The following is a 6,788-nucleotide window of genomic DNA, read 5'->3' on the forward strand; positions in this document are numbered from 1 at the left end:
GAGCCTCCTAAAGATAGGGTTTGAGGTTCTCTTGAGGAAATCAACAAGACAAGATCCCTAACCAAGCTCTCCATGGCCTATGATGATCCAAGATACTTCTATGTCAAAAGTCAAAGCCCAATTCCAAAGATTACTCATTCAAAAGCTCAGATGATCCACAGTCAACTGGTTTGACCTAAAAGTCAACCATAATCAAAGCACAGTCAAAACCTCTCAATTTTGGTCAACATCAAGAATGTGAGGTTATATACATCATTTGATCAAAGGTTGATCATGATCCATCAATAGAAACTCAGAAATGAACAAATGCAAAAAGGTTCAAATTAGGGTTTCTTTAGGAGAAAGTCAACTCAACTTTGACTGGCCATAACTTTCACATGGAACATCAAAAATTACCCACTCAAAGCCTATTTGTAAGGAAATTGGATTCCCTACAACTTTGTCTCTCACAAGCCAAGGCTATAAATGCTTCATTTGGGAGATATGATACAAAAGATTACAGGTCCTTTTCAAACATCATTCAAAAGCAGTTTTTTGTCAAAGAGGATATGATCAAGATAAAAGCTATAAATGAAAAATATGTTCCAAAGTGGCTTATAGAGGACATCTTGAGGTTTCCAAAAAGTCCTAGAACTCCTTCATAGCTTAAAAATTGAGTGAGATATGCTTGGTCAAAGTTGGGTAATTTTAAAGGACAAAATGTGAAATAAAGGAGGTTCAAATTGGTTTTCTTGCAAATGGGCCTATACTTTTATGACTTAAACGTGGTCCACAAGTCATTTAGGTTATCCAAACCATGTGCCACGAAATTGAGCTTATTATTTGATTTTATATGATTTTTATTTCATTTAAAATGATTTAATTAAAGGGAAAAATCAAATATTTTGTTAAGAGGGGCATATTGATTGAGTCCAATTAGTATTAATGACAAATTGCAATATAATTTTCGTGCATAAGTGATTGGGAGATATTGGCACAAAATTGGACAAAAATAGCAAGCTTCCATTAAAGAATAAAATCAAATTTCTCAAACTTGGGAAGATTGGATTCAAGGGAGTTTTGGGCTATTTTTCTTAACCTACTTCCCAGCCTATAAGTACCTAACACATGCCACAGGAATAAGGGTTGGAAAATCTGGGCAGAAGTGAACTTGCAAGAACTCCAAAAGTCACCCAAGAACTTGAATTCGGTTTCAAAGAATTGGAGACTTTCGAAGAGATTTAAAGGTTGCAAAAGCTTCCTCAAGTGATTCTGAACGTGTCTGGATCGTTGCTCTGCTTCAGCACCCCCAGAATATTCTCCAATTAGCCAAGGTAGGTCGTTCTGAACTTTCGATCGATTAGCATCATTGTTGCATTTATATGTTGAATTGTTTGTGTATTATGCTTTGTGTGGTTGTTATGATCGTTTCTGGATCAGCCAATTGAAGTTTGTGTGTCTAATACATGATCGGCCATTGAAGGCCGAACAAGGTTTTTAGGGTTTAAATTAGGGATTTTAGATAAGGGTAAAATTAGATCAAAACAAGGGCTGGGTTGAATTCGCATGGTGAAAACGAAGGGTTTGGGGTAGGTGCGAAATATTTATATGCATGCATGTCCTATTCGTTATTTTTCAGGTGCATAGGCTACGAAACGAATTCGCAGCAAATTCGTAGCTAAATCGTAGCTGATTCTGCAGAAAATTACAAGTATAGTGGGGAAGATGATGGCGTGGCATCACGCCACTGGTTCGTTTGAATTTCGCGCGCAGGAATTCTGTTATCATTATTATTTTGTATATGACATGTTGGAAGCGTGTTTCAAACACACGCGCGCGCTAGTTGGGTTGGTCATGGCATGTGTTGACATAGGGGGCATGGGTTCGATACCCAGCTCCCACATATATATTTTTTTCAGATTTTCTAAACTTGATCCTGTGCGCCCTAGGCTTTAATCCTCACCATGTACCTCCCAGATCTAACCATTCAACCCACCATTCAGCCAGATCCAATGACCAGAATTAACCCCTGTACCATAGAGCCTCAAGCCTGCCATACTGAATAAAAAACCCTAATAACCTAAATTAATTTTAATTAATTTATATGTTTTAATTAATTCTTTTTAATTTATTTATTTATATGACAATAATTATTTTTATAAATAAATTAACATATGATATTGATATTAAAATTCCAATTTATTGTTCGTCCCGATTAAATCGATTAATCGCAATGGGCAATAATCAATTTTAATTAAAATGTTTATTTAATTAAAATATAAATAAATTTTATTTAGTTAAATGGTTTCAACTATTTTTATTAGTTGCGATGATTAACTTATTTGTTTTTCTCATTTTAATTCATTATTCTTTCTAATCGAATCAATCGATTACAAGGGATAATGATACAAACTAAATTATTAAAATTCCTAAAAAATACCATTATTCGTTATTAGTGATAATTGAACCTAACAATTAAAATTGGTAATGATACAACTGCTAATCTTTTAACTATGGTGATCAAATCTATTGATCATCGCGGTTAATAGTACAAACTAAAATCAGGGTTGTACGCCCAATCCTAAAACACTTCCCAAAACATTTTCAAAACTACGAATTATCCCAACTACGGTAGGCCACTCAAAAGCCTCAGAAACCATATCAAATCAAATTATAACTCTAAGGGCGTACAACCCTTCCCCGAACTACGTAGACTCTGATCCTCCATAAGGAGGTACGTAGGCACTTGGCAACAAGGCGAGTCCCCTCCCCCATAAATCTCATTTTGTCCCGATTATGTTCCCTTAATCATAAACCTTTGATTTTGATAATTTTTGCCATTTACTCTATAACTTTCTGTCACCTTTCTTTATATCAACCTTATAATGCAAACCATAGGAAAGGGTTGAGGGTGCCTAACACCTTCCCTCGACCTGAATATAGTATCTTACCCTGATCTCTTAACTGCGTGAGGTTTCCTATTCGCCTTGGTAGAATAGGTGGCGACTCTAAAAGTTAATTTTTAGGGCAGGTTGCTACACAAAGGAGATTCACTTTTACCTTCGTACCTTCAAGCTTGTTTCAGCAAAGTTTAACACGAAGATGACATGCTTTTGCACATGTCTATTTTTGAAAATAGTTGAACAATTTATTCCATAGCTCATGGGCACGAAAGCAACCAAGAACATGAGACATTATTTTGCATAATGACATGGACTGTAAACACGATTGGAGAATCTAGTCACAAGATCACATGAGAGATATGCATGACTCATTGATTAATTGGAGGGATCCTTGTCATTTGGAAATTTATCGGAATACTTAGACATGCAATGAATTCAGTAAGATCGCGTGCATTGATACAATGCTCTACATGTTGATGCCATAAATGAAAGTTATCTTCAGTGAGTTTCTCTGAGATTTTTAGAAAGAATTGAAGCAAGGAACAAGTTTCACTAACAAATAAATAAGTCAGCTGCTATGACGGGGAACTGTCACTTTGTGACAAATGTGGTTTTGACGGAGGTGGAGTGAGATCTGCCATGGATCAAACTAGATTTGTAACACCATATTATATTAGAGGAAATGATAGACTATATATGATTTGTAATTCTGATTAACTGATTTTCATCAAACAATTACAAAGGTGCACTTATATAGTTGGATAAAATAATTATTATACTAGGTTGTAATTGCCAACTATTGATAACTGCCAATTATTAAATAACTCATTTTACAAGTTAGTGTGCAAGGGATTAAGTAAGATACAAATTATCATCTTGTACGCTAAGGTACATATGATCTCTTCTATAGTGAATCATTGTTTGTTTTTTGTCGTGGTGCAATCTTGTTTGTTTTTTTTGTCTTACTACGATATGATATCTTCTATAGTGAATCATCTTGTACGCTAAGGTACATATGATCTCTTCTATAGTGAATCATCTTGTACGCTAAGGTACATATGATCTCTTCTATAGTGGAGAAACTCCAGTCAAGTCCACACAAACATGTTTCACTCCTAACCATCCGCACACCAGAACATCTGCGGGCTTCAGTGTTGATCTTTTCTCATGTGGGTCAATGAAGAAATTCACAGACCCCTCTTTTCCTATTTTTTACTATTAATAATTTAGATGTCTTGATTTTATTCACATTTTTTGTTTTGTTTTTGTTTTTCATGATGCTGAATTCATACTTGTTTCTAATATACTAATGAATCAATTTAATTGAACTATTGTCGTTTTCTAACAAAAGAGATGATTTTGTCAAGTCCATGAGTCTGTTCTAACGAAAGGTACTTGCATAGAAATGAACATAACACGTAACTTTACAAACAACCAATCATAATTTTTTTACTAATTAAAAAATAAAAATTAAATTTTCTCTTTTCTTCATTATCATCATCACTCCATAATTCCAATTAAAAAAACAAAATTTAAATTTTTTCTCAATTCTTATTAATTATTTCTAAGAATACTAGTAAAAGAGTCGTGCATCCGCACAGGTAAGTTCATTCATATCTTATATCATTCGGTAAAGCTTGATTGTTACTATACTAATATATAATTGTTATTATAGAATCATAAATAACTGTAAATATTTAAAAATAACTATGTAGCAAATCACCAACTTGATAAATTCATTATGTTTAATGACTATAAATATTTATAAATATTACTAATAACTATAAACATTTATAAACATTTATAAATGTTTATTGATTAAAATAAAAAATGTATTGCGGTGATAGTAACTCGTAAAAGAATATTATTTTGATTATTAAAAATAAAACATAAACTAAGCAAATAAAAAATTTAATTAAGGGTTATTCCAAGTCCATGTCAATATGTCAACAACTATTTTAATAGACTGAACAGAAATTTGTGACTCTTTCGTGATTAATTCTTTCGGGCTAAATAGCATTGTTCTTTCATATATAATGTAGAAACGTTTTAAATATGATTATTTAGTTAAATGGTTTCAACTATTTTTATTAGTTGCGATGATTAACTTATTTGTTTTTCTCATTTTAATTCATTATTCTTTCTAATTGAATCAATCGATTACAAGGGATAATGATACAAACTAAATTATTAAAATTCCTAAAAAATACCATTATTCGTTATTAGTGATAATTGAACCTATCAATTAAAATTGGTAATGATACAACTGCTAATCTTTTAACTATGGTGATCAAATCTATTGATCATCGCGGTTAATAGTACAAACTAAAATCAGGGTTGTACGCCCAATCCTAAAACACTTCCCAAAACCTTTTCAAAACTACGAATTATCCCAACTACGGTAGGCCACTCAAAAGCCTCAGAAACCATATCAAATCAAATTATAACTCTAAAGGCGTACAACCCTTCCCCGAACTACGTAGACTCTGATCCTCCATAAGGAGGTACATAGGCACTTGGCAACAAGGCGAGTCCCCTCCCCCATAAATCTCATTTTGTCCCGATTATGTTCCCTTAATCATAAACCTTTGATTTTGATAATTTTTGCCATTTACTCTATAACTTTCTGTCACCTTTCTTTATATCAACCTTATAATGCAAACCATAGGAAAGGGTTGAGGGTGCCTAACACCTTCCCTCGACCTGAATATAGTATCTTACCCTGATCTCTTAACTGCGTGAGGTTTCCTATTCGCCTTGGTAGAATAGGTGGCGACTCTAAAAGTTAATTTTTAGGGCAGGTTGCTACACAAAGGAGATTCACTTTTACCTTCGTACCTTCAAGCTTGTTTCAGCAAAGTTTAACACGAAGATGACATGCTTTTGCACATGTCTATTTTTGAAAATAGTTGAACAATTTATTCCATAGCTCATGGGCACGAAAGCAACCAAGAACATGAGACATTATTTTGCATAATGACATGGACTGTAAACACGATTGGAGAATCTAGTCACAAGATCACATGAGAGATATGCATGACTCATTGATTAATTGGAGGGATCCTTGTCATTTGGAAATTTATCGGAATACTTAGACATGCAATGAATTCAGTAAGATCGCGTGCATTGATACAATGCTCTACATGTTGATGCCATAAATGAAAGTTATCTTCAGTGAGTTTCTCTGAGATTTTTAGAAAGAATTGAAGCAAGGAACAAGTTTCACTAACAAATAAATAAGTCAGCTGCTATGACGGGGAACTGTCACTTTGTGACAAATGTGGTTTTGACGGAGGTGGAGTGAGATCTGCCATGGATCAAACTAGATTTGTAACACCATATTATATTAGAGGAAATGATAGACTATATATGATTTGTAATTCTGATTAACTGATTTTCATCAAACAATTACAAAGGTGCACTTATATAGTTGGATAAAATAATTATTATACTAGGTTGTAATTGCCAACTATTGATAACTGCCAATTATTAAATAACTCATTTTACAAGTTAGTGTGCAAGGGATTAAGTAAGATACAAATTATCATCTTGTACGCTAAGGTACATATGATCTCTTCTATAGTGAATCATTGTTTGTTTTTTGTCGTGGTGCAATCTTGTTTGTTTTTTTTTGTCTTACTACGATATGATATCTTCTATAGTGAATCATCTTGTACGCTAAGGTACATATGATCTCTTCTATAGTGAATCATCTTGTACGCTAAGGTACATATGATCTCTTCTATAGTGGAGAAACTCCAGTCAAGTCCACACAAACATGTTTCACTCCTAACCATCCGCACACCAGAACATCTGCGGGCTTCAGTGTTGATCTTTTCTCATGTGGGTCAATCAAGAAATTCACAGACCCCTCTTTTCCTATTTTTTACTATTAATAATTTAGAT

Source organism: Vicia villosa, unplaced genomic scaffold (assembly GCF_029867415.1).
Source record: "Vicia villosa cultivar HV-30 ecotype Madison, WI unplaced genomic scaffold, Vvil1.0 ctg.005390F_1_1, whole genome shotgun sequence".
In the NCBI taxonomy this organism is placed as follows: domain Eukaryota; kingdom Viridiplantae; phylum Streptophyta; class Magnoliopsida; order Fabales; family Fabaceae; genus Vicia; species Vicia villosa.